Source organism: Phoenix dactylifera, chromosome 10 (assembly GCF_051530095.1).
Source record: "Phoenix dactylifera cultivar Ajwa chromosome 10, Ajwa_hap1_PhDact_Kaust_v1.1, whole genome shotgun sequence".
Lineage (NCBI taxonomy): Eukaryota > Viridiplantae > Streptophyta > Magnoliopsida > Arecales > Arecaceae > Phoenix > Phoenix dactylifera.
This window is the reverse complement of record NC_143199.1, coordinates 3,202,501-3,214,981: the sequence shown is the minus strand read 5'-3', so window position 1 is coordinate 3,214,981 and position 12,481 is coordinate 3,202,501.

Here is a 12,481-nt window from a genome sequence, read left to right as displayed (position 1 = left end):
CCCGCGGGACTCGGGCACGGTTGAGCCGACGGCCGCCCGGCGGCATGCCGCCGCCGCTCCGCGCCGCGTGCCGGCTGCGCTCCTCCCCGCGCCCGTCCGTGGGCGGGCCCGCCGCCGCTCGGCCTAGCCCCCCGGCTGCCGCACGTAACCTGCGACCTCGTCGGCGCTGGATGCGCGTCGTGACAGTTTTCGGTGGGGCGCCGCGGAGGCGCCGGGGGCCCATGCGACGGGCCAGGGGGCGAACGGAGGGCTCGGTCAGCCCTAACAGGGGACCGGCGACAAAGGAGCGGTCGCGCAAAGCTTCGTAAGGGACCCAGACGACGGGCCTACCGATCCGAAGCACCGCGCACGGACGCGCAGCGGGCCCACGACGGGCCGACACGGAAGGCCCGCCGCCAAGGCCGCAAAACCGACAAAGGAACCCACGGGGACGCACCAGAGCGGGCAAAGCTTTCACCGAACGGGACGGGACCGAGCCCCCGCAACAGGCGAGGGCGACGGATCCGACCAAGTAAGGCCGATCCCGCTCCACGCACGCGCGGCCGCAGGAACTTCGTGAGGGACGGGACGACCGGCCGACCGAACCGAAGCGCCGCGCACGGCCGCCGCGAGGGCCGGCCGGAGGCATAGACCGAGCGCCGCGCCAGCGGAAGGAGCGTGCCGGCTCCGTCGGGGACCACCTGCGCACGGTCCGTCCGAGCGAGCCGACGGACCGGCGCGGAAGGCCCGGCGCCGAGCCCGCAAAACCGACAAAGGAACCCACAGGGACGCACCAAAGCGGCCCAAGATTTCACCGAGACGGGACCGAGCCCACGCAACATGCGATGGCGACGGATCGGACCAAGTAAGGCCGATCCAACTCCGCGCGCGCGCGGCCGCGAGCACTTCGTGAGGGACAGGAAGACCGGCCGACCGAACCGAAGCGCCGCGCACGGCCGCCACAAGGGCCGGCTGGAGGCGTAGACCGAGAGCCGCACCAGCGGAAGGAGCGTGCCGGCTCCGTCGTGGGCCAACTCCGCGGGGCCCATCCGAGCGAGCCGACGGGCCGGCGCGGAAGGCCCGGCCGAACCCGCAAAACCGACAAAGGAACCCACAGGGACGCACCAGAGCGGACAAAGATTTCACCGAACAGGACGGGACCGAGCCCACGGAACATGCGAGGGCGAAGGATCGGACCAAGTAAGGCCGATCCAACTCCGCGCGCGCGCGGCCGCGAACACTTCATGAGGGACGGGAAGACCGGCCGACCGATCCGAAGCACCGCGCACGGCCGCCGCAAGGGCCGACCGAAGGAATAGACCGAGCACCGCACCAGCGGAAGGAGCGTGCCGGCTCCGTCGTGGGCCAACTCCGCGGGGCCCATCCGAGCGAGCCGACGGGCCGGCACGGAAGGCCCGGCCGAACCCGCAAAACCGACAAAGGAACCCACAGGGACGCACCAGAGCGGACAAAGATTTCACCGAACGGGACGGGACCGAGCCCACGCAACATGCGAGGGCGAAGGATCGGACCAAGTAAGGCCGATCCAACTCCGCGCGCGCGCGGCCGCGAAAACTTCGTCAGGGACGGGACGACGGGCCGACCGATCCGAAGCGCCGTGCACGGCCGCCGCAACGGCCGGCCGGAGGCGTAGACCGAGCGCCGCGCCAGCAGAAGGAGCGTGCCGGCTCCGTCGTGGGCCCGCTGCGCGTGGCCCATCCGAGCGAGCCGACGGGCCGAATCCCTCGAGGACGAACGGTGCCGGGCACGCCCGCAGCGAGTGCCCACGGCGGGCTTGTGCGGAGTGGAGCGGAAGGCCCGCCGCGGCGGCAGCAGCCCCCCCTCCCTACCACCCCAGCGGGGCATCCGCCCAAAGCCCACCCCAAGCGTTCCAAAGTACCGAGGAGCGTTGCAAACGGGAACCGCCCGGACATGCGTCCCGGTCGCACGGGATGCGCGTCCCGGTCGCACGGGTCGCGCGTCCCGGGAGGGCCGACGGAGGAAGCCGAAGTGCCGTGCGCGGCCGCCGCGACGGCCGGACGGCGGCGGCGCCCGTGCGCCGCGGCAAAGGCGGGAGCGGCCCGGCTCCGTCCGGGGCGCCGCGAGCTTCGGTCGAACCTTTGCCGTGACTCTTCGCAATAGGCCAAGCCCATTCACACTTGGCCAAGCCTAGGCCAAGCCAAGGCCTCCAATGCTTGGCCAAGTGCCTCCAAGGTCGGCCAAGACGGTGCCCAGCGTGCCAAAGCCATGGCATGCCCATGCGCGGCCCAAGCCGCGCCCATGAGCCCCAGCCGCACGCGGCCGCGCGCGCCCGCGCCCAGGCCACGGCCGCGCTGCGCGCCTGGCGCGCGCGCCCGCGCCCAGGCCACGGCCGCGCCCAGGCCCCGGCCGCGCCGCGCCCAGGCCCCGGCCGCGCCCGCCCAGGCCCCGGCCGCGCCGCGCCCGCCCAGGCCACGGCCGCGCGCGCCCGCGCCGACGCCCCGGCCGCGCTGCGCGCCTGCCGCGCGCGCCCGCGCCCAGGCCCCGGCCGCGCGCGCCCGCGCCCAGGCCACGCCCGCGCGTGCCCGACCGCCCCCGCGTGCGCGCCCAACGCGGCCTGCCGCGGCCGCCCACGCGCGCCCAACGCGGCCTGCCGCGGCCGCCCACGCGCGCCGGCGCCCCGCCTGGCGGCCTGCCGCACGCGGCGCGCGCCAGGCGTCTGCAGCCGTGAGCCACACGCGCGCCGGCGCCCCCTGCCCCGCCCGGGCCGCCCAGCCAGCCCTGCTGCCGGCCGCGCACAGGACACTGCCAGCCGCCCAGCCAAGGCCATCCAGCCACCCCCGCAGGCCAGCCAAGGGCCTGCCCAGCCACCAGCAGCCTTGGCCGGCCTAGGCCAAGCCTTGGCCAGCTGCAACCCGCGGACCCTCCCCGTGTCTTGATTCCCCGGCCATTCGAAGGCGCACGGAGGGCGCCGCCCATCGCCGGAGCTTGCTCGGTCATCTCTGCCGCACGGACACGTAAGCGCCGCCGCGCAAGGTTCGGCCGGCGGGGCGGACGGTTCGCCGCCGCAGGCCTTTCCCGCAGCCGGAACGTGGGCCCGGCGTTGCGCGCCGGCGGGCCGCGCAATCCGCCGGGGCGCACGGCGGGCGCCGCCCGTCGCCGGGGCTTCGCTCGGTCATCTCGGCCGCACGGACACGTGCGCGCAGCCGCGGAAGGTTCGGCCGGCGGGGCGGACGGTTCGCCGACGCAGGCCTCTCCCGCGGCCGGAACGCGGGACCGGCGTTGCGCGCCGGCGGAAGGCCGCGCTGACCGATGCATGCACATATCCGAGCAAATACCGAGAGGGTCGGGGGGAAGACCGAGAGGCAAGGGGTGTTTAGAGTACCGAGGGAAGTTGCGAAAGGGGCCCGCCCGGACGCTCGCCGCTCGCAGGCGATCCGGCGGGGCGCACGGAGGGCGCCGCCCATCGCCGGAGCTTGCTCGGTCATCTCTGCCGCACGGACACGTAAGCGCCGCCGCGCAAGGTTCGGCCGGCGGGGCGGACGGTTCGCCGCCGCAGGCCTTTCCCGCAGCCGGAACGTGGGCCCGGCGTTGCGCGCCGGCGGGCCGCGCAATCCGCCGGGGCGCACGGCGGGCGCCGCCCGTCGCCGGGGCTTCGCTCGGTCATCTCGGCCGCACGGACACGTGCGCGCAGCCGCGGAAGGTTCGGCCGGCGGGGCGGACGGTTCGCCGACGCAGGCCTCTCCCGCGGCCGGAACGCGGGACCGGCGTTGCGCGCCGGCGGAAGGCGCGATCCGGCAGGGCGCACGGCGGGCGCCGCCCGGGCTTCGCTCGGTCATCTCGGCCGCACGGACACGTGCGCGCCGCCCATCGCCGGGGCTTCGCTCGGTCATCTCGGCCGCGCCGCCACGTGCGCGCCGCCGCGGAAGGCTTGGCCGGCCGGGCGGACGGTTCGCCGCCGCAGGCCTTTCCCGCAGCATGCGCCCCTTCGCCCGAACGACCGCGGGACTCCGGTACGGCCTAGCCGTCGGCCGCCCGGCTGCAAGCCGTCGGGGCCGCTCGATCCCCGTCGCGTGCCGGCCGCCGCTCGGGCCAGCCGGCCGGCTGCCGCACGTAACCTCTGACCTCATCAGCGGTCGATCCGCACCGCGCTGGTCTTCGGTGCGGACCCGTCGGGGCCGTGCCGCGCCGGCCGTCGCATCCGGTTCCGCAGGCGCCGCCCGGTTGCCTCCCGCCCTCGTGCGCTCGCGCCGGCCGGGCGACGCGGTGCCCGCGGGACTCGGGCATGGTTGAGCCGTCGGCCGCCCGGCGGCATGCCGCCGCCGCTCCGCGCCGCGTGCCGGCTGCGCTCCTCCCCGCGCCCGTCCGCGGGCGGGCCCGCCGCCGCTCGCGCCGGCCGGGCGACGCGGTGCCCGCGGGACTCGGGCATGGTTGAGCCGTCGGCCGCCCGGCGGCATGCCGCCGCCGCTCCGCGCCGCGTGCCGGCTGCGCTCCTCCCCGCGCCCGTCCGCGGGCGGGCCCGCCGCCGCTCGGCCGCCACAAGGGCCGGCTGGAGGCGTAGACCGAGAGCCGCACCAGCGGAAGGAGCGTGCCGGCTCCGTCGTGGGCCAACTCCGCGGGGCCCATCCGAGCGAGCCGACGGGCCGGCGCGGAAGGCCCGGCCGAACCCGCAAAACCGACAAAGGAACCCACAGGGACGCACCAGAGCGGACAAAGATTCGGGGCCGCCCTTCCTCACCGAACAGGACGGGACCGAGCCCACGGAACATGCGAGGGCGAAGGATCGGACCAAGTAAGGCCGATCCAACTCCGCGCGCGCGCGGCCGCGAACACTTCATGAGGGACGGGAAGACCGGCCGACCGATCCGAAGCACCGCGCACGGCCGCCGCAAGGGCCGACCGAAGGAATAGACCGAGCGCCGCACCAGCGGAAGGAGCGTGCCGGCTCCGTCGTGGGCCAACTCCGCGGGGCCCATCCGAGCGAGCCGACGGGCCGGCACGGAAGGCCCGGCCGAACCCGCAAAACCGACAAAGGAACCCACAGGGACGCACCAGAGCGGACAAAGATTTCACCGAACGGGACGGGACCGAGCCCACGCAACATGCGAGGGCGAAGGATCGGACCAAGTAAGGCCGATCCAACTCCGCGCGCGCGCGGCCGCGAAAACTTCGTCAGGGACGGGACGACGGGCCGACCGATCCGAAGCGCCGTGCACGGCCGCCGCAACGGCCGGCCGGAGGCGTAGACCGAGCGCCGCGCCAGCAGAAGGAGCGTGCCGGCTCCGTCGTGGGCCCGCTGCGTGTGGCCCATCCGAGCGAGCCGACGGGCCGAATCCCTCGAGGACGAACGGTGCCGGGCACGCCCGCAGCGAGTGCCCACGGCGGGCTTGTGCGGAGTGGAGCGGAAGGCCCGCCGCGGCGGCAGCAGCCCCCCCTCCCTACCACCCCAGCGGGGCATCCGCCCAAAGCCCACCCCAAGCGTTCCAAAGTACCGAGGAGCGTTGCAAACGGGAACCGCCCGGACATGCGTCCCGGTCGCACGGGATGCGCGTCCCGGTCGCACGGGTCGCGCGTCCCGGGAGGGCCGACGGAGGAAGCCGAAGTGCCGTGCGCGGCCGCCGCGACGGCCGGACGGCGGCGGCGCCCGTGCGCCGCGGCAAAGGCGGGAGCGGCCCGGCTCCGTCCGGGGCGCCGCGAGCTTCGGTCGAACCTTTGCCGTGACTCTTCGCAATAGGCCAAGCCCATTCACACTTGGCCAAGCCTAGGCCAAGCCAAGGCCTCCAATGCTTGGCCAAGTGCCTCCAAGGTCGGCCAAGACGGTGCCCAGCGTGCCAAAGCCATGGCATGCCCATGCGCGGCCCAAGCCGCGCCCATGAGCCCCAGCCGCACGCGGCCGCGCGCGCCCGCGCCCAGGCCACGGCCGCGCTGCGCGCCTGGCGCGCGCGCCCGCGCCCAGGCCACGGCCGCGCCCAGGCCCCGGCCGCGCCGCGCCCGCCCAGGCCCCGGCCGCGCCGCGCCCGCCCAGGCCCCGGCCGCGCCGCGCCCAGGCCACGGCCGCGCGCGCCCGCGCCGACGCCCCGGCCGCGCTGCGCGCCTGCTGCGCGCGCCCGCGCCCAGGCCCCGGTGTTGAGGACCCCCGCAAGCCACGCCGCAAGAGGAGCAACAGTCGCACACCAACTGAGGGCCAAAGTAGCCATGCCAACCAAAGAGGGCCATCGGACCACAAGGAGGCCAACGGAGGGTCAAGCCAAGGCCAACTACTTTGCTTGGAAAGCCTTGGCCAACCACCTTCATACGGCCGAGCACGCCCAACCTCGGCCAAGCCAAACATGTGCCCATGCATGCCCAAGCCATGGCCAAGCATGCCCAACCTTGGCCGAACCCGCCGCGCGCACCGCCCCGCCGAAGCCAAGCCACAGCCCAATCCTGCCATTGCTACAGTGCAGCGAGGTTCTTGGCCAAGAACCTCGCATGCTACAGTGCTACAGTGCCCGTGCCCAGGCCCCTGCGCGCCCAGGCCCGCGCCCAGCCCCGCCCGCGCGCCCAGGCCCGCGCCCAGCCCCGCCCGCGCGCCTGCCCGCCCGTGCGCCCAGCAGGCCGACCGCCCGCGCCCGCCCGCGCGCCAGCCAGCGCGCCCGCGCCCGCCCGCGCGCCCGCCCGCGCGCCCGCCAGCGCGCCCGCCCGCGCGCCCGCCCGCGCGCCCGCCCGCGCGCCCGCGCCCGCCCGCGCGCCCGCGCCCGCCCGCGCGCCCGCCCGCGCGCCCGCGCCCGCCCGCGCGCCCGCGCCCGCCCGCGCGCCCGCCCGCGCGCCCGCCCGCGCGCCCGCGCCCGCCCGCGCGCCCGCGCCCGCCCGCGCGCCCGCCCGCGCGCCCGCGCCCGCCCGCCTGCGCCCGCCCGTGCGCCAGCCGACCGCGCCCGCCCGTGCGCCAGCGCCTACGCGCGCGCCCGTGCGCGCCCGCCCGCCTGGCGCGCGCCCAGTCCCAGTCCCGCCCGGACTGGGACACGCCCAGCCGGGACGCGCGACCCGGTCAACCGGGACTCGCGTCCCGTGCGTCCGGTCCGCGGAACTCAAGCATATCCACCCTCCATCCCTCTCCATCCAAGGGCCAAGAAGCAAGCCAAAGTTCAGCCGTGGGAGGGCCCTTCTTGGGTGATCTTTAGCCATCCATATCATGCCAATCAACGGAGGAGAAGCCTTGGAGCCATAGTGCCATGTTTTGTCTAGGGCTTAGGGTATAAAAAGAGATGTAAAGGGGCCATTGGAGGCTATGAAGAGTTCTTTTGAGAGTCATGGTTATGTCGGCCGTAAGGCTTGGGCGGCGTTTGTGCCGAGTTCGGTCTTAGATCTTGTGTTCTAGGACTTGGGCTAGTGGTAGATACATCAATCTCCACTAGATTGGGCTAGGAAGAGATCTCTTCAATCTCTTTCTAGATTTCCTTTGCTTTCTTTTCTATTGTTCTTCGTTCTTCAAGTTAGTGGAATACAAATCAAGTTTTCTTCATTGTTGATCTCTTTCATTGAGTTAATCCACCGGCGTTACCTACAATCGGTCCACCATCAAAGGATTTTGGAGGCGCACGCGAGGAGCGCAAGGAAAAGAGGCTTGGTGAGGGGCTTTGGACCGTGAGCCCCCATCAATTTGGTGCTTTCATTGAGATATATTCTTCAAGGAGGTAACGTTCTCATCTACAGAAAATTCCAGATCTGATTTTTGGTGTTTGGGGAATAGATTTTTGAAGCATATTAGGATCTGGAGTTGTTTTAAAAATTCTGCAACCCTATATCCTTGATCTGAAATTCTGCAATACATATAACTTGATGTTGGAGGATCCTGCAGAAATTTTCAGATCTGAATTGGAGTGTTGGAAGATTGGAATTGGGTGTTAAATATATTTGATCCATTGCTGTTTTAACTTTCTGAAACCCATATTGGTTGGTCCGAGGGAGATTAAAATTTCTGCAGCCCATATATCTTAGTCTGAAGTTCATAAAAAAATCTGCATCTTATATTGGGCTTGAACTTGTATTCGATTGGGAGATTTAATCTTCTGTTTTTCATCCTTGTGAAACTCCTGTCGGAGGTTGATTGAGTGGTGTACACGTCAGGTGGGTTGGTTCATCCCTTGGGTGACAACCGCAGGAGGATTGGGGACTGGTTTGTGAAGTTTCTGTGTTGCAGAAAAATTCTGCAACTAGGTATTTGCTTGGGGTGTTAAGAAGGGTTTTTCTGAAGCTTTAATTCTGATTTTTTGTGGAGAGTATCTGAGGGTATTAGTTACTGTCATAGGCCTCTTCGTGGGGTGATTTGAGTCTGCCTTGAAGGTGAAACTGGCTGCTGAAGTTTGTGGACTGCCGCAGAAATTTTCAGCAACCCAGAAATTTTCTTTGTGCAGCAAGTTTTGGAGATTGTTGAGTTCTGATTTTTGGGAGTTTGAGGGGCTGTTGTCTCAAGGTTTTTGAGTCCTAAAACAGAGGGTTAACAGGAGATGGAGTCCCCCCATTATAGCAACCAAGATAGGAGGTTAGAAGCCCTTGAAGTTAGTTCAGCCAACCTTAACCGCGCATTGGAAACCTTGTCCAATACTATGGCTGCAAATATGGCTGAAATAAGGAGAGAAAACAATGCCAACATGGAGAGGTTGGAAAGGAGGATGCTAGAGAGGGAACATAAGAGGGTGCAAGAGGAAGTGCCTAGGTCGCATGCCGCACGGCAGGGCCGGGCAAGGTATGAGAGCGATGCCATTAGTGTTCAGGGTACACATCATGTAGATCATGACATTAGGCACCATGGGCGAATGGGAGGAAGGATTGAAGCCGAAGGCTTAGTGTTTGAGAGGTGGCTTGATGATGAGCGGGTTAGTAATGGCCATAACAATCATGATGAGGCCGATAGTGAACCCGAAGAACGCCCCTTCCATGCTCAAAGGCCTTATGGCCGGAGAGAACCCATGGCAAGGAGAGGAAGAAACATGCGGGGTAATGACTTTGGAGATGATGACTATAGGGGTCCACGGCCTAGAGGAGAAGGGCTTAGGAAACCCAAAATTGACTTCCCAAAGTTTGGTGGAGGAGACCCGTATGAGTGGCTTGACAAGGCGGATCAGTACTTTGACGTTTATGACATCCCACGGGCTGATCGGGTGACCCTAGCCAGTTTTCACTTAGAGGGTAGGGCTAGCCGATGGTGGAGGTGGATCCGGGCCTTGTATGAGAAAGAAGGGAGAAGGTTGGGGTGGACGGCCTTTATGGATGAATTCATGAAACAATGGGGACCATCCCCCGTTGTCAATCATCATGGTCAACTTGCCAAACTTAAACAAGAAGGCAAAGTCCAGACCTACATCGATGAGTTCCGGCAATTACAAACTATGGTCAGCGGATGGTCCGACGAAGCCTTGCTTGGTACCTTCATCGACGGCCTCAAACCATGGCTAGCCAAGGAGATCAAACTCAAACAACCAACACGGCTACAAGAGGCAATGCGCATGGCGGAGATCCTAGACCAAAGCTACAACCCGGAACGACGTCCAACCAAGGATGGTGCCATCAGCAAGTTCACCAAACCACAACCATCCAAGGTAAATTTCAGATCCAAAGAGATAACTTCAACAGGTTCCAAAAATCAGCAAAGGGAGGTAAAGAAGTTGTCACGTGATGAGCTGCAAGACTACATAAAAAAGGGTCTATGTTTCAAGTGCGGTGAAAAGTGGAGCCGGGAGCATCGTTGTAAGACCGGCCAAGTCTACGTCCTTGATGCAAGCAGCGACGAAGAGCCCGCTGCATCTGAAAATTCAGATAGCAGCAGCGAGGAGGAAGATCACCCCGAAGAGACCGAACCATGTGCAGAAAATCAGCAAGCCGAATTGTCACTCAATGCACTTTGCGGCGCACCAAAACCCTCGACAATGAGGCTCATGGCTTGGATCGGCAAGCATGAAGTCTCCTTGTTAGTGGACAGCGGCTCTTCTCACAATTTCATCAACTCAGCAATCGTACGCAAGGTTGGACTCAAAGGTACATCGGTTTCACCGTTTGACGTAAAAATTGCTAGTGGTGAAAAATTACTATGTGCTGAAATTGTTAATAATGTAAAGATGAATGTACAAGGGGTGAGAGTTAAAGCCGATCTACATGTACTTCAGTTAGTCGGCTTAGACATTGTATTGGGAAATGCATGGTTACGCAGTCTAGGCCGGGTGGTGACCGACTTCGACGCGATGACCATGGAGTTTAAACTTGGTGGCCGAAAGAGGACATGGACGGCCTTGAGCAGCAAGGAAGTACGGCCTTGCGAGGCCAACATGATAGAAAAACTTTGCAAAGGAGGGGCTAGCTGCTTTGCCGTTGTTATGGCTAGCCCGAACCAAGAAGGTCCTCTCCAAGCTGATGCAGAAATTCAGCAGCAGCAGCAAGCACTTGAGGGGCTGCCACCACCAATCCGGAGGGTGTTAGAGGCTCATCAAAGTGTCCTCCAGAAGCCTACTTCCCTCCCGCCACAACGAGACTTTGATCATCCAATTCGGATGAAAGATGAGGCTGCTGCAGTCAATGTTCCACCATACAGGTACGCACACTTTCAAAAGGGAGAAATTGAGCGTCAAGTTGATGAAATGCTTAGCCAGGGGCTGATCCGACATAGCTCGAGTCCCTTCTCCTCACCCGTCCTATTGGTGAGAAAGAAGGATGGCTCATGGAGGTTCTGCACCGACTACCGAGCTCTTAATGAAGCAACCATCAAAGACCGTTTTCCGATCCCTACGGTGGACGAGATGCTCGATGAATTGCATGGTGCCAAGTTCTTCACCAAATTGGACTTACGAGCCGGCTACCATCAAATCAGAATGAAAGAGGAGGATGTGCACAAGACGGCCTTCAGGACACATTCCGGCCACTACGAGTACTTGGTGATGCCATTCGGTCTATGCAATGCGCCATCAACATTCCAAGCGGCCATGAACGAAATTTTCAGACCCCACTTGCGAAGGTTTGTCTTAGTATTTTTTGATGACATCTTGATATATTCCAGATCCATGGACGAGCACCTTGAGCACTTGGAGATTGTTCTACGCACCTTGGAGGAGCACCACTTTCACATCAAGCCTTCAAAGTGTGCATTCGCACAAGCGGAGCTCGAGTACTTGGGCCACATAATTTCAGCCGAAGGAGTTCGTGTGGATCAGCGAAAAATTCAGGCCATGCTCGATTGGCCATGGCCGAAGGATATCACAGCCCTAAGAGGATTTTTGGGGCTAACAGGCTACTACCGACGATTCGTAAAGGATTATGGGCTGATTGCAAAGCCACTAACCACCATGCTGAAGAAAGGAGGTTTCATGTGGACCATTCAAGCACGCAAGGCATTTGAAGACCTCAAGGAAGCTATGACACAAACACCGGTACTTGCCTTGCCCGACTTTTCCAAACCGTTCGAGGTCTACACCGACGCTAGTGGCGAAGGTATAGGTGCTGTTTTGGTGCAGGAACGACGACCCTTGGCCTTTATTTCCAAAGCATTAGGGCCAAGAAAGAAGGCTTGGAGCACCTACGCAAGAGAATTGTTGGCGGTTGTACATGCGGTGAAGATTTGGAGGCCATACCTTCTCGGCCGGCGCTTCACCATCATCACAGACCAGCAAGCCCTCCGCCATCTACTTCAACAGAAGATAGTGACTCCCGAGCAGCAAAAATTTCTTGTCAAATTGCTGGGATTCGAGTACGACATCATCTATCAACCCGGCAAAGAAAACAAGGTGGCTGACGCGTTGTCGCGAAGGGAGAACGACCAGATGTTGTGGGTGGCTGAAGACATGGATGAGCCGCAGAATTTTGCAGCAATCAGCGGCGTTGATTGGAGGATTTGGGACCGAGTTCGTGAAGCATCAAAGCTTGACGCCCGAGCACAAGAAATCCAAGACAAACTTGATGCAGCGGCTACGGGTGTTGCAGAATTTAAGGTGCGTGATGGTCTGATTTTTTACAAGGGAAATATCTATGTCCCCGACGTCCCCGACTTGAGAAGAAACATCTTAGACCACTTCCACAACAGCAAGGAAGGTGGCCATTCAGGATGGCTTCGCACCTATCTTCGTGTGAAGCACTTTTTCTATTGGGAAGGGTTGAAGCGCGACGTCAAAACCTTGGTGGCCGAGTGCGAGACATGCCAGAAGACCAAATATGATCCACGGGCACCCACCGGACTGCTGCAACCACTTCCCATTCCGAACATGATATGGGAGGATCTGACCATGGACTTCATCGAGGGTCTACCAGCAAGCAAAGGCTACGAAGTGATCCTAGTGGTGGTTGATCGGCTAAGTAAGTATGCACACTTCATACCTCTTAAACATCCTTACACAGCCAAGTCAGTTGCACATGCATTCGTGGAGACCATTGTTCGACTCCATGGAGTACCAAGGAGCATCGTCACCGACCGAGATCGAGTCTTCATGAGTACTTTCTGGAAGGAGCTGTTCACCTTGCAAGGAAGCAAACTGAAAGCCAGTTCCTCTTACCACCCGCAGAC